The following is a 13,455-nucleotide window of genomic DNA, read 5'->3' on the forward strand; positions in this document are numbered from 1 at the left end:
CTGGTTGCGACAACCAGAAAGAAAGGAAAGGGGAAAAAGGGGGGAGAAAGCAACCGTGAGTACTCATCCAAAGTACTCGCAATCAAGGAACTACACTACATATGCATGGGTATATGTGTAAGGAGGCCATATCAGTGGACTGAACTGCAGAATGCCAGAATAAGAGGGGGATAACTAATCCTGTCGAAGACTACGCTTCTCGCAGCCACCGTCTTGCATCAAGTAGAAGAGAGTAGATTGAAGTCCTCCAAGTAGCATCTCCAAGTAGCATCTCCAAATAGCATCTCATAGCATAATCCTACCCGGCGATCCCCTCCTCATATCCCTGAGGTAGAGCGACCACCGGTTGTATCTGGCACTTGGAAGGGTGTGTTTTATTAAGTATCCGGTTCTAGTTGTCATAAGGTCAAGGTACAACTCCAAGTCGTCCTGTTACCGAAGATCACGGCTATTCGAATAGATTAACTTCCCTGCAGGGGTGCACCAGATAACCCAACACGCTCGATCCCATTTGGCCGGACACACTTTCCTGGGTCATGCCCGGCCTCGGAAGATCAACACGTCGCAGCCCCACCTAGGCTCAACGGAGAGGCCAACACGCCAGTCTAAACCTAAGCGCGCAGGGGTCTGGGCCCATCGCCCTGAGCACATCTGCACGTTGCGTACACGGCCGGTGAGCAGACCTAGCAACCTCCATTACAAAGGAAGTTGCGTTAACGCAGTCCAACCTGGCGCGCGCCGCTCAGTCGCTGACGTCACGAAGTGCTTCAGCTGATACCACGATGTCGGGATACCCATAACTACTCCCGCGTAGATGGTTAGTGCGTATAGGCTCGTAGCCAACTCAGATCAAATACCAAGATCTCGTTAAGCATGTTAAATATCCGCGAACGCCGAACAGGGCCAGGCCCACCTCTCTCCTAGGCGGTCTCAACCTGCCATGTCGCTCCGCCACAAAGATCCACACAGAGGGCCGTCGGGACAAAGGTCCTTTCAGCCCCCAATCCGTGAATCACTCGCGGGTACTCTTCGAGCTGACCCGACTTTAGTCACCATCTGTATAGTATGTATGTATGTATAGTATATACCCGTGATCACCTCCGAGTGATCACGGCCCAATAGTATAGCAAGGCAGACCGACAAGAATGTAGGGCCAATAATGATAAACTAGCATCCTATACTAAGTATTTAGGATTGCAGGTAAGGTATCAACAGATGTAGCAACAATGTCAGGCTATGCATCAGAATAGGATTAACGGAAAGCAGTAACATGCTACACTACTCTAATGCAAGCAGTATAGAGAAGAGTAGGCGATATCTGGTGATCAAGGGGGGGGGGCTTGCCTGGTTGCTCTGGCAAGGAGGGATCGTCAACACCATAGTCGAACTGGGGGTTGCCGGCAGTCTCGGGGTCTACCGGAAAGAAGTAACGGAGGGGGAACACAATAAATAACAGAGCAATCAAAGTATCACAAAGCGTAACATGGCAATACGCGGTGCTAGAGGTGAATGCTGTAGGAGGTGACACTGGTGAAGGGGGGAAACATCCGGGAAAGTATCCCCGGTGTTCCATGTTTTCGGACAGATGATCTGAAGGGGAAGGTTGCGTGTTTGATATGTTAGGAGGGTGTGGTGGACGAACGGGCTGCATATCCGGGTTCGTCTCGTCGCTCTGAGCAACTCTCATGTTGAAAATAATTTAATCCGAGTTACGGTTTAAAAGATATGATTTTCTAAAGATTTTATTAATTTCTGGAATTTAATTAGTTATTTAAATTAATTCGAAAATGGAATAATGACATCAGCATGATGTCATGCTGACGTCAGCAGTCAACAGAGTTGACTGGTCAACCTGACGTGTGGGTCCCACATGTCATACTCTGCTTATACTAATTAGGTTTTAACTAATCTAATTATAGTTTAATTAATTATCAATAGTTAATTAGGTTAATTAAACAAGATTAATTAAGTTAATTAATTCACTAATTAATTAATTAATTATTAATTTTATTAATTCATTTTTATTTTAATTCCTTTTTTTTATAAAACATTCTGGGCACGGGCCCCGTTTGTCATAGGCCCCTAGGGGCCTATCGGGTTCGGGCGTGCAGGCGACGGGCGCCAGCCCGAATAGGCGCCCGCCCAGGCCAACTAGGGGAACGGCGAGGCGTCGCCGGCCACTGCAACGGGCGGCCGCAGCCGCCGGGGAAGGGAAGGGGGCGGCCATGGCGCGGCAGAGCCGGAGCGAGGTTTTGTGGGGAGGGGGCGCGGGCCGGCGAGGCCGCAGCAGAGTGGGGAAAGGCGGCCATGGTGGGCGCGCACGGGGCGGGGCGCGGCCACGGTGGGCGCGCACGGGACGGGGTGCGGCCTCGGTGGGCGCGCACGGGATGGGGCGCGTGCGGGGCGCGGCCACGGTGGGCGCGCACGGGGAGGAGGCCACGGTGACGAATCCATCAGGGAGGGAAAGAGAAAGGGAGAGGGCTCACAGCGCCCTGTAGTTGAGCGAGGCGTGCTCGGGGAGGAGGTCGAAGACGACGTTCCGACGGGGAAGAGATCCGGCGAGGACGACGGGGCGACGGCGATTCGGGGAAGACGGTGAGGGGCTCCGGCGGCGCGGTCCTCGTCCGATGTGGGGGCGAGGTAGCTTCGGGTGGCGTCCCGCGTCGGCGTGGTCCTGGACGGGCGACGGGGCGTCGGTGGGGCGCCAGGAGGGGCCGGCTCCGCGAGAGGGGTGACGGCGACGTCGAGGCGGCGATGGGGCGATGGGATCTGGGGGGTTGCCCCGATCCAGATCGGGGAAGGGCGAGAGGGAGGAGTGGGTGCGAGTGGGGGATCAGGGGAGAAGTGGGGGTTAGGGTTTCGGTCTAAGGACCGAGGGGGTTAAGTGGTGGTGCGGGTGGGCTGGCCTGTTCAGGCGGCTGGGCCGGCCATCTGGGCCAAGGCCCAGTGTGGCCGGGGGGTGGCCTCCCTTGTTTCCCGTTTTTTTGTTGTTTTTTTTCTTTTTCTTATTATATTTATTTTCTGTTTTAAATTTTAGACCCACATTATTTTTACTTAGTAAAATATGACAACAACTCCTAAAATAACGTTTCAAAATAACCCTCAGCCACAAAAGGTTTTAACCCAAAATAAATTAGTTTTGTGTTTTATAAAATACCAAAGGCATTTAAAAAAATGTTTTTGCTACCGTTTAAATCATTTTAGTGCATTTATACATTATATAAAAATGTGGATTATTCATCATAGTCATCTGTGCAATAACTGACACAACCCGGACATTTTGGTTTTTAATATTTGAAAACTTTTGATGTTTGCCTAATTTTGAATTTGAATTAGAATCGGTTTCGAACTAACGCAAGATTAGCATCAGTAATCAAGGTGACGTGGCATCATTAGTAGATGGTTGCTGTAGCTTAATTATCCGGGCATCACAGCAACCCACCAAAATGCTGGAGTAGGGTATTACACCGCAAGGTAGCCTAAACCAGGATAAACTGATGTGTCTCTTTGTCTCTTTTAGCTTGTCGCGCTAGGCTTAGGAGGATCGCGAGTAGGCAGGCTGGGTAGGTTGAGATATCCGCATGCACCCAAGAGTTTAAATCTCTCAAGGGTTTGCGGAACCCGTAATCCTACATTTGGCATGCCAGGTAGGGGTGCGTCGAATCTTCTCTTCCGTCGATCGTTCCACCACCACTCTGACACCTCCATGGCCAACGCACGCCGAGCTCGCGCCGAGCGTCGGGCCGCAGTAACCGCCCGCGTTGCTCAGACGGCTTCGGCGGGTGATGGTTGTGCCTGTCGCGCTCCGCCTCCGGTGGCCAACACCGCCACGGGCCCTACCGGCCATGAGCAGCAAGCTTCATCGCTAAACCCATCGGTGCGCCGCGACGGGTGCATCGCTAATCCGTCACTGACCCCAGCAACTTTGTCCTCCCATGCGCGTTGTGGCAAGCAGGCAAGCAGGCCGCCCTGCTCATGGCGCGGGAGCTCCTTCGCTACTGCCTGGTTGGTGACCTCTATGAGGAGTGGCTCGAGCGGATCGCTGTGCTCGTCAGTGTGGCGCATGTGGGATCCTTCGACCCGGCTCGCTCACTGCCTCAGCAGCCACCTACAGCGGGCGACGTGGCACATGGGGCTCCTCCACCACCTCTGGCCCAGGGCGTCATCATTGGGACAAGGCGTGCGGCACCACAGCGCGACCCACCGCGTCATGCGCCAACTCGGGAGGACATGAGCTGCCAGGTGGTGCAGTGACCTCAACGAGAAGCGCGTGTACTTCCAGCACCCCCGCACCAGGCCCGCGTACCGCCACAGGAGGTGGCGGTGCGCGTGCATGTAACACCCCGGATGTAACTTTCCATCTTTGTATCTCCAACTCTTGCCATTTTCGGCTATGTGATATGTTATTCCCTCCGTGGTTGGGTTTTGTCTTTTGTTTTGCATTTTATTCATGTCATGCATATCATATCATGCCATCTCATGTTGCATCCTGGTCATATCAAACATAGCTTTGTGCTTGCCATGTTGCATTTTGTCATTCATGTTGTTGCCATGAGCATCATGGGCATGACCCTTGTACCCCTTTCAAACCATTGCACCATCACTTCTCCTTCCTTCCCTTTCCTTCCATTCTTTGCGAGTGCCATTTTGCCTCCACCATAAATGTTCATCTTTTCCCCAATATTCTAACACTATGTACCTAGCCTCTCTGCCAAATTACAGCTCATTTGAAGTTGTGTTGGTTAGGTTCAAAAATGCTCCAAGTTTGAACTATATTCAAACTTGTTGTATTTTTCTACCTCTAAAAAAATACCCAACTCAATTTTATCAAATTGAGAATAATTCCAGAATCCTGAGGATATTTTCATATCTCTCAGAACCCCCCCAATCCTTCTGTGCTTTTTGCTCTTTTATTACTGTTCGAAGGAATGGGAAAGAGTCAGAGGGAGAGAGAGAGCACCAGCAGCAGCGCAGCCCAGTAGCAAGCAGTCCATCCGCGGCCCACCAGCCCTCCCGCAGCCCTTTAGCCTGCATGCGACAGTTGCAACATCCTCCTGTATGGCAGGACATCCAGAGGAGACACGTCGGCACGCCAAATGATTTGACGGCCAGAGCTCGTCCCTAGACCCCTATAAAGTTGTCACCGGTGCCCTAGGGTCTCCCCTCAACCGATCCCCCTCCTCTCCTTCCCTTGCCGCCGCCAGGTAAGTCTCTACGCGCCCACGCCATCGCCCTGCCCACCATGCTCTGGCTAAGCTCGAGCTTTGGCTCGGGATAGACGCTTGCCGCGCCTCCCACCACCTCGGACGCCGCGGAGAAGACCGTCAAGTTCCCCTTCTCATCCTACCTCATCGCACGTACCTCTACAGGCTCTGAACGACTTCTCCGACCGGTCTTCTTCCTCTTCTTCCCGGACAGTAGCCTCGCCAGGTTCAGAGCTCGTCTGCGTTGCCGCAGGCTCGACTCCGTCACCATATACTTGTCCTTGGGTAAGGAGGTATACCCAACTTCCTCCCTGCTCCTTCTTGTCGTCAATAGATCATCGTAGGCGCTGCTTCGATTCAATCTTTCCCGTGCTCTCGGTGCTCTGTCGATCTCTGTAGTTTTAGTTGCACATGTTTTGTTGCTGCACGTGCACACGCGCTCTCCCCTGTTCCCACATGCGCACTCAGCTCCGCATGCATGCACCGCACATGCACGCCATTCCCACATGCCACAGCCACCATGGCAGCACGGCAAGCTTGTGTATTGCCTCTGCCCGCTCTCGTCCATGTACACACGCCGCTTGCGTTCCACGAGCTTGTGCTCGAGCGTTTGCTCGCGCACCCCCACACCTGCACTCCCTTGCACATCCCGCATGCCCGCCGCCGCAACCCAGGCCCCTCCGTCGCCGTTGCTGCCGCCGTCGTCGTCGTCGTTTTCTTCTTTGTCTTGGAGAAGAAGAAGTCAGGGCCATGTGGCTTGGTCAAGTAGGTCAGAGCCCCTTCCCAAGCAACAACCTATCCTGGCCGAGCTGGTTTGCACCCCACGCGCCCACTGCAGCGACCTGGGTTCGAATCCCAGGTGCGCCCCTTTTTATTTCCTCTGTTGATATTTAACAATAGTCTCTATGACAGAAGGGTCCCACCAGTCAGCCTCTCAGCGCCCTCCTCCTTCTATTTTCCCCCTTATCCCCGCGCTTTCCATTTCTGGATAGCCCTCTCTTTCCATTTCAGGCAAGTCCAAATCTGGACATTTCATTTCTGGAATACTGCCAATTCTGTCAATAGCCATTTTAGGCAGGTTTTAACTTAATGCACTTGTGAATATTTTTCTAGAGCAACCCCAACATATTATATATGTTTTGGGGGTAGAAAAATCCCATCAATCCAGTGGTGGCATTAGTTTCTGAATTTGAGCAAGTTCATGAACTTGTCATTTTACATCATGATGCTGTTTTGTCTTTTTCCTGTGATTTATTTCAAACATGCTACGTGGCTGTTTTGCACATGGATAGCTTCATTTTCATGTCTACTTCATGCTAGTACTTGTTCCATGCCATGACATGCCTGGTAGTGAGTTAATCAAGCTTGTAAAGATGCCATGTTGAATCTGTTTCTCCTATGTCTAGTATTTTCACTAAGTCTGTAGAAACTGTTATCTTTTGCATTATTGCCATGCTGTTTTAGTCATGCTCTAGTGGTTTATAGATTGAGCTCGGTGTTCATGTTTCGTAGAGCATCTCCTGTACATCACTGCTATGCATTCTGTTCATATGTTTGGGTGCTATAGCTTATTTATACTTTGCATCCAAGTGGCCATGTTGTTGTTTTAAGCAGTTTGCATCATATCTTGTCTTGCTTGTCATTTGCAAACCGTGCATCCGAATCCGGTGATCTTTATATCGATTTCAACCGAAATCAACTCATCTTTCCAGCGGCATACTTGGTTTGCCAAGTTGATGCCTTGTTCATCCTTTTTCATCCCGAAGCACGCATATGCATTGCATATCACATCTCGCATATCATGACATGTATTGCATCATGTTGCTTGTGCATTGCACCGTGATTTATTGTGGTTCCTTTGCTTGTGTTCTTGCTTTGGGTAGAGCTGGGAGACGAGTACGTGCACGAGGAACCTGTTGAGAACGCTTACGAGGATCAAGCCTTCGACAACTCTGAGAACCTTGCAGGCAAGATGACCATACCTTCGATATCACTTCTATCTTTGCTTGCTAGTACTCGCTCTATCTCTATGTTAGCTCTACCTGCCACTGTTTATCATGCCTCCCTATTGCCATGTCAAACCTCTAACCATCCTGTCCTAGCAAACCGTTGTTTGGCTATGTCACCGCTTTTGCTCAGCCCCTCTTATAGCGTTGTTAGTTGCAGGTGAAGATGACGTTTGTTCCTGGTCGGAACATGGATATTTTGGGATATCACAATATCTCTTGTTTAATTAATGCACCTTATATATTTGGTAAAGGGTGGAAGGCTCGGCCTTATGCCTGGTGACTTGTTCCACTCTTGCCGCCTTAGTTTCCGTCATATCGGTGTTATGTTCCTTGATTTTGCGTTCCTTACACGGTTGGGTGATTTATGGGACCCCTTTCACAGTTTTCTTTGAATAAAACTCCTCCAGCAAGGCCCAACTATGGTTTTACCATTTGCCACCTAAGCCTTTTTCCCTTGGGTTTTCGTGAGCCCGGGGGTCATCTTTATTTTAGACCCCTCCCGGGCCAGTGATCCTTCGAGTGTTGGTCCGAACCGAGCCGCCTGCGGGGCCACCTCGGGGAAACTCGAAGTCTGGTTTTACTCATAGCCTGTCTCATCCAGTGTGCCCTGAGAACAAGATATGTGCAGCTCCTATCGGGATTTGTCGGCACAGTCGGGTGGTCTTTCTGGTCTTGTTTTACCATTGTCGAAATGTCTTGCGAACCAGGATTCCGAGACTGATCGGGTCTTCCCGGGAGAAGGTATATCCTTCGTTGACCGTGAGAGCTTGTGATGGGCTAAGTTGGGACACCCCTGCAGGGTATATTATCTTTCGAAAGCCATGCCCGCGGTTATGAGGCAGATGGGAATTTGTTAATGTCCGGTTGTAGATAACTTGACACTTGACTTCATTAAAATGCATCAACAGCGTGTGTAGCCATGATGGTCTCTTCCCGGCGGAGTCCCGGAAGTGAACACGGTTTGAGTTATGCTTGACGTAAGTAGTTTCAGGATCACTTCTTGATCGCTTCTAGCTTCTCGACCGTTGTGTTGCTTCTCCTCTTGCTCTCACTTGCGTAGGTTAGCCACCATATATGCTTAGTGCTTGCTACAGCTCCACCATATTACCCCTTTACCTACCTATGTGCTTAAATAGTCTTGATCTCACGGGTGTGAGATTGCTGAGTGCCCGTTGCTCACAGATTCTACCAAAACAGATGCAGGTGCCGAGGATACCAGCGCAGATGGCGCGACCGAGCTCAAGTGGGAGTCTTACGAGGACCGTGGTCGTTACTATGTTTCGGTTCCAGATGATCAGTAGTGGAGCCCAGTCGGGATGATCGGGGATCTAGCATTTGGGGTTGTCTTCTTTTCATTTGGATTTGACCGTAGCCGGTCTATGAGTGTATTTTGAATGATGTATGATCTTAATTTATGTATTGTGTGAAGTGGCGATTGTAAGCCAACTCTCTTTATCCCATTCTTGTTCATTACATGGGATTGTGTGAAGATGACCCTTCTTGCGACAAAACCACCATGCAGTTATGCCTCTAAGTCGTGCTTCGACACGTGGGAGATATAGCCGCATCGTGGGTGTTACAGTGCACCAGGACCAGGTTCCACCCCCTCGACGGGATCCAGTGGCCACAGCGGGATGCCACGTGTTCACCTAGGAGCTCTGCAACGTCTTCTGGCCAAGCAAGTTCTGGCCAATGACTTCCAGGGCACTCGCGACCATCCGTCGGCCGCAGGTGACCTGCGTCACATCAAGCAACAACCTCGAGAGACCCTGCAGAAGTATATCCAGTGCTTCAACAATGTTCGCCTCAAGATCCCCAAGGTGTCGGACGAGGCCATCATTTCAACATTCACTGATTGTGTCCGTGATGTCAAGATGAAGGAAGAGCTCGCTATCCATGAGGATCTCTGCACAGCACTAGAGATGTTCAACATGGCAAACAAGTGCGCAAGGGCTGAGGAGGGGCGCCTCTCCCTCCTCGAGCTCCCCGATGCTGACCCAGAAGACAAGAAGGCCAAGGCTAAGGACGTGAAGCACAAGGGGCCGGCCGTCCTTGCAGCCGAACCAGAGACGAAGCGCGGCTGCGACCACCCTGAGTCATCCAAGAGCAACCAGCCATTCTGCGTCTTGCACAACGTTCACAGCCACAGGACCAACGACTGTCAGGAGCTCAGGGCCCTCCGCGACGGGCGCCTCGGTCGATGCCATGAGCATAATTATCGAGGTTACGGCCATGGAGGTGGCCGAGGCGGAGGACGCTGGGCTAGGCGTGACCACCGTCAAGAGTGGCGCGACCAGCCTCGGGAGGACCACTGGCAGGGCCAACCTTGCGAGGGCGCCTGGAGGGAGCAGCCTCGCGAGGAGCGCCCTCAGGGTAATGCAGTTCTGCCTCCACCGCCAAGGAGGAACGAATATCACCACCAGGACAAGGGGGCTGGGGGCTTCCAGGAGCCTCGAGCCATCGCTTGCATCTTCGGCGGCTCACAGGCCCTGGCTTCCCACTGCATATTCAAGCAGTTCGCGCGTGAGGTGAATACAGCGCTCCCCAAGCCTGAAGCAACTCGCCCTCTCAGGTGGTCCAAGTGCACCATCACCTTCAGCTCCTCGGACCAGCTCAAGTCCGCGACCACTACTGGCCCGGTCCCCATGCTCTGCTCCCCTCAGCAACATGTTCGTCACCAAGACTCTCATTGATGGCGGAGCAAGGCTCAATGTTCTGTCTGTTCAGATGTTCGACAGGATTCGATTGCCATACTACCAGCTTCACCCAACCAAGTCATTTTCAGGAGTGACTGACGGTTCTATACACCTGATAGGGCAGGTCTGCCTCCCTCTCACCTTCAGCGAGCGTAACAACTACTGCACCGAGCTCATCAACTTCGACGTTGTCAACATCCGCCAGCCCTACAATGACATCCTAGGGTACCCAACACTGGCCAAATTCATGGCAGCTACCCACCATGGCTACAACGTCCTCAAGATGCTAGGAAGCGGTAGCGTCATCACGGTTGTGTGCCAAGATAAGGATGCGGTGTGCTCTCTCGAGCGTGCATTCTAGGCTGCAGCGGTCGAGAACCCTGAGAATGAGGACGGTTCCCTCCCTCCTGAGGTCACCCCCAAGACGAAGAAGTTGCAGCTGGGACAAGGGTCTCGTGAAGGAGCATCGCTCGAGGACGCTGCGCTGAGCCTCGCGTCCCAGGACACGGCACCTTCATCCATCGCATAGGAAGGCACGCCCGGCGCCCCTCTCAGGCTGGGCTAGGGGGATCTCCTCGAAAGGGCCTCAGACCTAGCTAGGGTCACGAGGGAGGCGCTCTTTAGAGCACGCTTCCCAGGAGAAGGCACTAGGCGGAAGGCACCAGTCATTCAGGAGTTCATCAGCAAGGCAATAGAGGGGATTCAAGAGGCAAGGGTTCCGCAAGGTGATCGTTGCCTGCCGCGAGGCGCAGCTCACTGCCCCGGCGAGGGTAAGGAGCTCCGAGTCTACATTGACATCCCTGGGCTCAACAGAGCCACGTTTCCGCTGCTCATCTAGCCGTCTCGTGTCAGCTGATGCGAGGGTCCACCTCACAGCTATGTCTGCATGCCTTTCGGCCTGCTAGGCGCGGCTGTGGTGTTCCAGTTTTGCATGAGGGACGCCCTGGCGGCTCGCGAGGCCAAGCATTAGGCGATCCTGGTGGAGATGGAGGAGAACCTTCAGGAGTCTCTCGGGCCCTATGAGCCTCCCGAGGCTCGGCACCAGAGTGTCTCATGAGGAACGACTCCAGCGGCGTTAGTTTTTGGCTACTTCAACACCTCTTCAGCGACAGTACGAGGTGACATCTCTCTAGTTCGTTCAGTCTGGGGGCGCCCCTTGGGCTGCATCATCCCCAGGCCGTGTGGGTCCTTCCCTGCGTCATGTATCCTTTTGCATCTATCAGAGCTAGTTTACAATCCTTCGCAAGCTACTTTTAAATTATTAACTACCTGACCGGTCCTTCGTCGCTAAGAACGTCTCACGCCCTTGCAAGCCCTCCCGTGACCGCCTCATGATAAAGGACTAGCCTAGCGTCTGTGCTCGGGTCTGTCCCTATAGCGTCTCTAAATCTAAGAGGCTGAGCTCTAGCTCATGGGCCAGTCCCCGTCTACATCACCTCCCATGGCCCTTGGTGCCTTATTCTCGCATGAGCTAATCACGGGAGGATGAGTAAGGGCGCGTGACCTAGTGCCCCAGTGGCCACGGGAACCGCGCGCCGGTTGTTCTTCTTCAAGACCTTTGCATGAGAAGACTAGGCACGGCGTCTGTGCTCGGGTCCGTCCTTGCAGCGTCGATAAACCCAACGACTAAGCTTTGTCTGGCGGGCCGGCCCCATTCACATCACCTCCTGGGGTCGTTGGTGTCTGGCCTTCTCATCCAATAACCTTAGGAGACTCATTCAGCGCAGGCTGCCTAACCATCTCGCAGGACTAATACAAGCACCCCCAATCAAGACCAAGTGCAACCTGCCTTGAGGTAGGGCCTCGTGAGTCCCACGCTGGCTCACGGGTGCCCATATACACCTCCTCCAACCCTCCCGTGCAAGCCACATGTCAGGGTGGGGCTGTACACGCTCGGGGGCTCTCCTCATAGGGAGCCCCCTCCCACGCACCAGTGGAAGCATCATGCTCCGCGCTGGCCATAGACACTGCCGAGGAGCGGCTATGTCAGTGCAAGAGTGGAAGTACTATGCTCCGCGCTGGTGATAAACAACTGAGGGTGGCCTCGCGGCCACATTAACCTCAGGGAGCTTCCGGGCTTAGTGACCAGCCTCATCGTGCTGCCCTCCCTCGGGAGGGAAGCACGAGAGGGCTGGGCACGGGGCTACACTCAGGTCACGCCTGACGTACCCCACCTCGCCCGGCCTCACAGGCCTAGTCTTCGCGTGCCCCTCCCGAGTGAAAGCTCGGTGAGGAAAAGGTATGATGGTCGGTTCGTACGTCAAGGGGGAATCCTGAGCATCGCATCTCAGGAGCCTAACTGGCCGCATAGCCCCTCACCCCTTGGTCTCGTCCTAGCAATCCGGATGACCCAACGACGGCTGAGGCATGCGCGGGGCTGGGCCTTGCCGACGCAGAACATCAAGGCTTGTCTCCGGGCCTTTTCCTAAGTTGTTCGCATGTCAAGGAGGACTCCTGAGCATAGCGTCTCAGGAGCCTAACTGGTCACGTAGCTCCTCACCCCTTGGGCTTGTCCTGGTGATCGGGACAACCCAATGGTGGCTGAGGTACGCGCGGGGCTGGGCTGTGCCGACGCAGAACAACAAAGCAAATGGAAAAGTCAAGGGACCATAATCTAATTATTACAAAACATATTGTTCCAAGCAAACAATTTTAAATGCCTCCCTGAGGCACGCTACATGATACAGGATGAACAAGGAAGAGCAGAGTCACCAAGCCACCTCTTCAGACATGGGTGCCGCCGTCACCCGCCAGAGGAGCCCTGTTGCCAGGCGCGTCGCCCGTTCCCTCGGCCTCGACCGGAGGACTGACGACCAGGAACTTACTCAGCATGGCGTCCACGAAGCTCTTCACGGCGGCAGTAGCAGCGTCCTGTGAGTCGGAGTCCACGGGAGCAAGGAAGCAGGAGAAGTCGAAGCCAGCGTCCTGGAGATAGAGATGGCTGAAGACGCACGTAAGGGCTGAGGAAGAAAGTGAGCGCGCCTCACTTTCCACCAAGGAGCCAAACCCATCGACAGCATCCTCGAGCACTGCCAAGACTTCAGGGAGCCGAGCAGCAGGGCTCTCCCTCAGGGGCGTCGTCATCGCCTTCTTCAAGGGATCGTCCCCAAAGAGCGACTGCTGAGCCTTGTGGAACCTCGCCTCGAGGGAGGAAAGGGTGTTGCGCTCCATGGAGGCCACCTTCTTGGCCTTGGCAAGGGCCGCTTGGGCCGCCTCCGCCTCTTCCTTCATCCTCGTCAGGCGGTCGTGCTCTGCAGCCTGCTCCAAGGCCGTGTTCTTCACCTCGGCGTCTCGATCAGCGATGGCAGCCTCATGGGCCTTCAGCTTCTCCTCATGCTCCTGGAGCTGGCTGGCCTGGGCAGCCTGCTGATCCTGAAGAGCCTTCAGTTCAGGCTCCACCATGCGGCACCGATCCTCAGCTTCCATGGCCTCCTTCCGCGTCAGGTCGCGCTTAGTGAAAACCACCCCGAGCACCTTCTGGGCTTCCTCCGTAGAGCCCCAGGCCGCGCGGACAGACACGTCGGCCTGAAGCCAACCAGAAATCAG

The sequence above is a fragment of the Triticum aestivum genome, chromosome 7B, assembly GCF_018294505.1.
Source record: "Triticum aestivum cultivar Chinese Spring chromosome 7B, IWGSC CS RefSeq v2.1, whole genome shotgun sequence".
NCBI classification, from domain to species: Eukaryota; Viridiplantae; Streptophyta; class Magnoliopsida; order Poales; family Poaceae; genus Triticum; species Triticum aestivum.